This window comes from Melanerpes formicivorus, unplaced genomic scaffold (assembly GCF_026170545.1).
Source record: "Melanerpes formicivorus ecotype bairdi unplaced genomic scaffold, bMelFor1.0.p_v2 SCAF_217, whole genome shotgun sequence".
Classification (NCBI taxonomy): Eukaryota; Metazoa; Chordata; class Aves; order Piciformes; family Picidae; genus Melanerpes; species Melanerpes formicivorus.
This window is the reverse complement of record NW_027142569.1, coordinates 125,001-132,500: the sequence shown is the minus strand read 5'-3', so window position 1 is coordinate 132,500 and position 7,500 is coordinate 125,001.

The window sequence follows — 7,500 nt, the reverse complement described above, 5'->3', positions numbered from 1 at the left end:
ACCCCTTGGCGACAAGCGCGATCTCCGCGGAGAGCACGTCTACTCGCCGAGGGAGAGCACGTCTACTCGCCGAGGGAGAGCACGTCTACTCGCCCAGGGAGAGCACGTCTACTCGCCGAGGGAGAGCACGTCTACTCGCCGAGGGAGAGCACGTCTACTCGCCGAGGGAGAGCACGTCTACTCGCCGAGGGAGAGCACGTCTACTCGCCGAGGGAGAGCACGTCTACTCGCCGAGGGAGAGCACGTCTACTCGCCCAGGGAGAGCACGTCTACTCGCCCAGGGAGAGCACGTCTACTCGCCCAGGGAGAGCACGTCTACTCGCCCAGGGAGAGCACGTCTACTCGCCGAGGGAGAGCACGTCTACTCGCCGAGGGAGAGCACGTCTACTCGCCCAGGGAGAGCACGTCTACTCGCCCAGGGAGAGCACGTCTACTCGCCGAGGGAGAGCACGTCTACTCGCCGAGGGAGAGCACGTCTACTCGCCGAGGGAGAGCACGTCTACCTCCCGCCTGAGGGAGAGCACGGGGGGGGGGGGACAAAGACAGGCGGCAGCAGCTTCGGTGAACGTCACCCGGGAGGCGACCGGGGCTGTCCCGGGGCAGTCCCGGGAAGCCGGCGTCCGACACAGGGAACCGTCAGCTGCCGGACCGGGGCGAATCCCCGCGGCCACGGCAGGGGTGGGGGCTCGAAGACAGCCGGCAGCCGCTTCGGTGAACGTCACCCGGGAGGAGACTGGGGCCCTCCCGGGACCGTCCCGGGAAGACGACGTTCGGCACGAGATCCCGGCCGCGGCCGGACCGGCTCGAAGCCTCGCGGTCCCGGCAGCAGCCGGAGCCGCTCGCCGCCTCGGGCTCCCGGCCCCCTACAGATCCGGCGACTCGTTCGCGGGCGGCGGGGGGAGGCAGTGGAGGGGGTGCGGGGAGAAGCGGCAGCGGAGGCGGAGGGGGGGGGGGCTCGAAGACAGCCGTCAGCCGCTTCGGTGAACGTCACCCAGGAGGCGATCGGGGCCGTCCCGGGGCCGTCCCGGGATGCCGGCTTCCGGCACGGGGTCCCGGCCGCGGCCGGACCGGCTCGTATCCCCGCGGCTCCGGCAGGGGGGGGGGGGGCTCGAAGACAGCCGGCAGTCGCCTCGGTGAACGTCACCCGGCCGGCGACCGCGGCCGTTCCGGGGCCGTCCCGGGAAGCCTGCGACAGGCACGGGGTCCCAGCCGCGGCCGGACCGACTCGAAGCCCCGCGGCCCCGGCACGGGGGAGGCCCAAAGACTGGCGGCAGCCGCTTCGCTGAACGTCACCCGGCCGGCGACCGGGGCCGTCCCGGGGCCGTCCCGGGATGCCGGCATCCGGCACGGGGTCCCGGCCGCGGCCGGAGCGGCTCGAATCCCCGCGGTCCCGGCAGCAGCCGGAGCCGCTCGCCGTTCGGGCTCCCGGCACCCTACGGATCCGGCGACTCGTTCGCCGGCGGCGGGGGGAGGCAGTGAAGGAGGTGCGGGCAGAAGCGGCAGCGGAGGCGGAGGGGGGGGGGGGGCTCGAAGACAGCCGGCAGCCGCTTCGGAGAACGTCACCCGGCCGGCGACCGCGGCCGTTCCGGGGCCGTCCCGGGAAGCCTGCGACAGGCACGGGGTCCCGGCCTCGGCCGGACCCGCACTGGGTGCCGCCGCCTCGGGCTCTCGGGACGGTATGGATCCGCCGACTCGTTCGCCGGCGGCGGGGGGAGGCAGTGGAGGGGGTGCGGGGAGAAGCGGCAGCGGAGGCGGAGGGGGGGGGGGGCTCGAAGACAGCCGGCAGCCGCTTCGGTGAACGTCACCCGGCCGGCGACCGGGGCCGTCCCGGGGCTGTCCGGGGATGCCGGCTTCCGGCACGGGGTCCCGGCCGCGGCCGGAGCGGCTCGAATCCCCGCGGTCCCGGCAGCAGCCGGAGCCGCTCGCCGTTCGGGCTCCCGGCACCCTACAGATCCGGCGACTCGTTCGCGGGCGGCGGGGGGAGGCAGTGGAGGGGGTGCGGGCAGAAGCGGCCGCGGAGGCGGAGGGGGGGGGGGGGCTCGAAGACAGCCGTCAGCCGCTTCGGTGAACGTCACCCGGGAGGCGACCGGGACCGGCCCGGGAAGCCATCGTCCGGCCCCGGATCCCGGCCGCGGCCGGACCGGCTCGAAGCCCCGCGGCCCCGGCACGGGGGAGGCCCAAAGACTGGCGGCAGCCGCTTCGCTGAACGTCACCCGGCCGGCGACCGGGGCCGTCCCGGGGCCGTCCCGGGATGCCGGCTTCCGGCACGGGGGTCCCGGCCGCGGCCGGAGCGGCTCGAATCCCCGCGGTCCCGGCAGCAGCCGGAGCCGCTCGCCGTTCGGGCTCCCGGCACCCTACGGATCCGCCGACTCGTTCGCGGGCGGCGGGGGGAGGCAGTGGAGGGGGTGCGGGCAGAAGCGGCAGCGGAGGCGGAGGGGGGGGGGGCTCGAAGACAGCCGGCAGCCGCTTCGGTGAACGTCACCCGGCCGGCGACCGGGGCCGTCCCGGGGCTGTCCGGGGATGCCGGCTTCCGGCACGGGGTCCCGGCCGCGGCCGGAGCGGCTCGAATCCCCGCGGTCCCGGCAGCAGCCGGAGCCGCTCGCCGTTCGGGCTCCCGGCACCCTACAGATCCGGCGACTCGTTCGCCGGCGGCGGGGGGAGGCAGTGGAGGGGGTGCGGGGAGAAGCGGCAGCGGAGGCGGAGGGGGGGGGGGGGCTCGAAGACAGCCGGCAGCCGCTTCGGTGAACGTCACCCGGGAGGCGACCGGGACCGGCCCGGGAAGCCATCGTCCGGCCCGGGATCCCGGCCGCGGCCGGACCGGCTCGAATCCCCGCGGCCCCGGCACGGGGGAGGCCCAAAGACTGGCGGCAGCCGCTTCGCTGAACGTCACCCGGCCGGCGACCGGGGCCGTCCCGGGGCCGTCCCGGGATGCCGGCTTCCGGCACGGGGTCCCGGCCGCGGCCGGACCGGCTCGAAGCCCCGCGGTCCCGGCAGCAGCCGGAGCCGCTCGCCGTTCGGGCTCCCGGCACCCTACGGATCCGGCGACTCGTTCGCCGGCGGCGGGGGGAGGCAGTGGAGGGGGTGCGGGCAGAAGCGGCAGCGGAGGCGGAGGGGGGGGGGGCTCGAAGACAGCCGGCAGACGCTTCGGTGAACGTCACCCGGCCGGCGACCGGGGCCGTCCCGGGGCTGTCCCGGGATGCCGGCTTCCGGCACGGGGTCCCGGCCGCGGCCGGAGCGGCTCGAATCCCCGCGGTCCCGGCAGCAGCCGGAGCCGCTCGCCGTTCGGGCTCCCGGCACCCTACGGATCCGGCGACTCGTTCGCGGGCGGCGGGGGGAGGCAGTGGAGGGGGTGCGGGCAGAAGCGGCAGCGGAGGCGGAGGGGGGGGGGGGGCTCGAAGACAGCCGGCAGCCGCTTCGGTGAACGTCACCCGGCCGGCGACCGGGGCCGTCCCGGGGCTGTCCGGGGATGCCGGCTTCCGGCACGGGGTCCCGGCCGCGGCCGGACCGGCTCGAATCCCCGCGGCCCCGGCACGGGGGAGGCCCAAAGACTGGCGGCAGCCGCTTCGCTGAACGTCACCCGGCCGGCGACCGGGGCCGTCCCGGGGCCGTCCCGGGATGCCGGCTTCCGGCACGGGGTCCCGGCCGCGGCCGGAGCGGCTCGAAGCCCCGCGGCCCCGGCAGCAGCCGGAGCCGCTCGCCGTTCGGGCTCCCGGCACCCTACGGATCCGGCGACTCGTTCGCCGGCGGCGGGGGGAGGCAGTGGAGGGGGTGCGGGGAGAAGCGGCAGCGGAGGCGGAGGGGGGGCGGGGGGGACGATAGTGGCGGGGGGCGGGGGGTGCTCGAAGGCAGCCGGCAGCCGGTTCGGTGAACATTAGCCGGGGCGGGGGGGGCGACCTGTCCGTGCCCGGGGCAGCCCCGGGAAGCCGGCAGCCAGCACGGGGGTCCCGGCAGCACCTGTTCCCTGCCCTGGGACTTGCCGTGCCCGGCGGCCGGTTGCCGGGTGGGGGGGAGCGATGAGAGGCGGGGCGCAGCGGCCGGGGCAGCGCCGGGCCGCAGCGGGGGGCTGGGCGGGTGGGGTAGGCGTCGAGCGGCAAGCCCTCGGCTGCAGCGAATGTTCGGCGGTGCGGGGCGGGGGGGGGACGGGACGACACGTTGGGGGCGCCGAGTCCGAGCCACCCCCGGCCCCAGGGGCGGCCGGAGGGGGAGGCCGGTGCCTGGCCCTGGGAGCTGCTGGGCGCCGGATGGCCGAGGGTGCGTCAGAAGCCGCCCGAGCGGTCGAGCAGGTCCTCCAGAAAGGCCTAGGGTGGCTTCGAGGGCCCCGGGAGCAGTCGAGGGAGGCCTCCAGGCAGGTCTGGAGTGGATGGGAGGCCTTCCAAAGCAGACAAGGGAGGCTGCCAGCGGGGCCTAGGCTGGCACTGCAGCCTGTAAATGGTTGGGGGGGGGGGCCTCTGGTGCGGCCTGGAGTCTCTGGGTGGCGTCCAGAGAGGTGCAAAAGATCCTCTGGTGCGGCCTGTGGTGGCGGAGAAGCCTGCAGAGCGTGCGGGGGAGGCTTCTGGTGCGGCCTGGGGTGGGTCGGAAGCCTGCAGAGCGTGCGGGAGAGGCTTCTGCTGCGGCCTGGGGTGGCTGAGAAGCCTGCAGAGCGTGCGGGAGAGGCTTCTGGTGCGGCCTGGGGTGGCTGAGAAGCCTGCAGAGCGTGCGGGAGAGGCTTCTGCTGCGGCCTGGGGTGGCTGAGAAGCCTGCAGAGCGTGCGGGGGAGGCTTCTGTTGGGGCCTGGGGTGGCTGAGAAGCCTGCAGAGCGTGCGGGGGAGGCTTCTGCTGCGGCCTGGGGTGGCTGAGAAGCCTGCAGAGCGTGCGGGAGAGGCTTCTGGTGCGGCCTGGGGTGGCTGAGAAGCCTGCAGAGCGTGCGGGGGAGGCTTCTGCTGCGGCCTGGGGTGGCTGAGAAGCCTGCAGAGCGTGCGGGGGAGGCTTCTGTTGGGGCCTGGGGTGGGTCAGAAGCCTACAGAGCGTGCGGGAGAGGCTTCTGGTGCGGCCTGGGGTGGGTCGGAAGCCTGCAGAGCGTGCGGGGGAGGCTTCTGGTGCGGCCTGGGGTGGGTCGGAAGCCTGCAGAGCGTGCGGGAGAGGCTTCTGGTGCGGCCTGGGGTGGCTGAGAAGCCTGCAGAGCGTGCGGGGGAGGCTTCTGTTGGGGCCTGGGGTGGGTCGGAAGCCTGCAGAGCGTGCGGGAGAGGCTTCTGGTGCGGCCTGGGGTGGCTGAGAAGCCTGCAGAGCGTGCGGGGGAGGCTTCTGGTGCGGCCTGGGGTGGGACGGAAGCCTGCAGAGCGTGCGGGAGAGGCTTCTGGTGCGGCCTGGGGTGGGTCGGAAGCCTGCAGAGCGTGCGGGAGAGGCTTCTGGTGCGGCCTGGGGTGGGTCGGAAGCCTGCAGAGCGTGCGGGAGAGGCTTCTGTTGGGGCCTGGGGTGGCTGAGAAGCCTGCAGAGCGTGCGGGAGAGGCTTCTGCTGCGGCCTGGGGTGGCTGAGAAGCCTGCAGAGCGTGCGGGAGAGGCTTCTGCTGCGGCCTGGGGTGGCTGAGAAGCCTGCAGAGCGTGCGGAAGAGGCTTCTGCTGCGGCCTGGGGTGGCTGAGAAGCCTGCAGAGCGTGCGGGAGAGGCTTCTGGTGCGGCCTAGGGTGGCTGAGAAGCCTGCAGAGCGTGCGGGAGAGGCTTCTGCTGCGGCCTGGGGTGGCTGAGAAGCCTGCAGAGCGTGCGGGGGAGGCTTCTGTTGGGGCCTGGGGTGGCTGAGAAGCCTGCAGAGCGTGCGGGGGAGGCTTCTGCTGCGGCCTGGGGTGGCTGAGAAGCCTGCAGAGCGTGCGGGAGAGGCTTCTGCTGCGGCCTGGGGTGGCTGAGAAGCCTGCAGAGCGTGCGGGGGAGGCTTCTGCTGCGGCCTGGGGTGGCTGAGAAGCCTGCAGAGCGTGCGGGGGAGGCTTCTGTTGGGGCCTGGGGTGGGTCAGAAGCCTACAGAGCGTGCGGGAGAGGCTTCTGGTGCGGCCTGGGGTGGGTCGGAAGCCTGCAGAGCGTGCGGGGGAGGCTTCTGGTGCGGCCTGGGGTGGGTCGGAAGCCTGCAGAGCGTGCGGGAGAGGCTTCTGGTGCGGCCTGGGGTGGCTGAGAAGCCTGCAGAGCGTGCGGGAGAGGCTTCTGTTGGGGCCTGGGGTGGGTCGGAAGCCTGCAGAGCGTGCGGGAGAGGCTTCTGTTGGGGCCTGGGGTGGCTGAGAAGCCTGCAGAGCGTGCGGGGGAGGCTTCTGCTGCGGCCTGGGGTGGCTGAGAAGCCTGCAGAGCGTGCGGGGGAGGCTTCTGCTGCGGCCTGGGGTGGCTGAGAAGCCTGCAGAGCGTGCGGGGGAGGCTTCTGGTGCGGCCTGGGGTGGCTGAGAAGCCTGCAGAGCGTGCGGGGGAGGCTTCTGGTGCGGCCTGGGGTGGGACGGAAGCCTGCAGAGCGTGCGGGAGAGGCTTCTGCTGCGGCCTGGGGTGGGTCGGAAGCCTGCAGAGCGTGCGGGAGAGGCTTCTGGTGCGGCCTGGGGTGGGTCGGAAGCCTGCAGAGCGTGCGGGAGAGGCTTCTGCTGCGGCCTGGGGTGGCTGAGAAGCCTGCAGAGCGTGCGGGAGAGGCTTCTGCTGCGGCCTGGGGTGGCTGAGAAGCCTGCAGAGCGTGCGGGAGAGGCTTCTGCTGCGGCCTGGGGTGGCTGAGAAGCCTGCAGGGCGTGCGGGAGAGGCTTCTGCTGCGGCCTGGGGTGGGTCGGAAGCCTGCAGAGCGTGCGGGGGAGGCTTCTGGTGCGGCCTGGGGTGGCTGAGAAGCCTGCAGAGCGTGCGGGGGAGGCTTCTGGTGCGGCCTGGGGTGGCTGAGAAGCCTGCAGAGCTTGCGGGGGAGGCTTCTGGTGCGGCCTGGGGTGGGTCGGAAGCCTGCAGAGCATGCGGGGGAGGCTTCTGCTGCGGCCTGGGGTCTCTGGGTGGCCTCTAGAGAGGTGCAAAAGACCCTCTGGGTTGGGCTGGGGTGGCTCTTGGACCCCTGCCACACAGTGGAGAGAGGCCTCCGGCCCGCCACCTGTGTCCCTGTGTGCCTGAGTGCCTGTGTCCCTGTGTCCCTGTGTCCCTGAGTGCCTGAGTGCCTGTGTCCCTGTGTCCCTGTCTGTGTACCTGTGTGCGAGAGTGTCCGGCACGCCACCCAGCGGCGGCGGGCAAGCAGGTAGGCGGGTGGGCGGGCCGGCGAGGGCCAGTGTGAGTTTGGGGGGTGGGAGGGGAGGCGGCAGCTGGAAGCGTCAGAGGAGGGGGCGTGGCTCCGGCTGGCCCCGGGAGCAGGTTCCCGGGACCGGGACCGGCTGGACCCGGCGGGTGGTTGATCCCGGGGCGGGGGGCAGAGGCGGCGGGAAGCGGCAGCTGCGTGTGCGGCGGGGGGGTGGAGGGCGAACCGCGGCGGGAAGCGGATGCTTCAGAGCAGGTTACGGGGGCGGGGACGGACGACACCACCTGTCTCCGCCCCGGG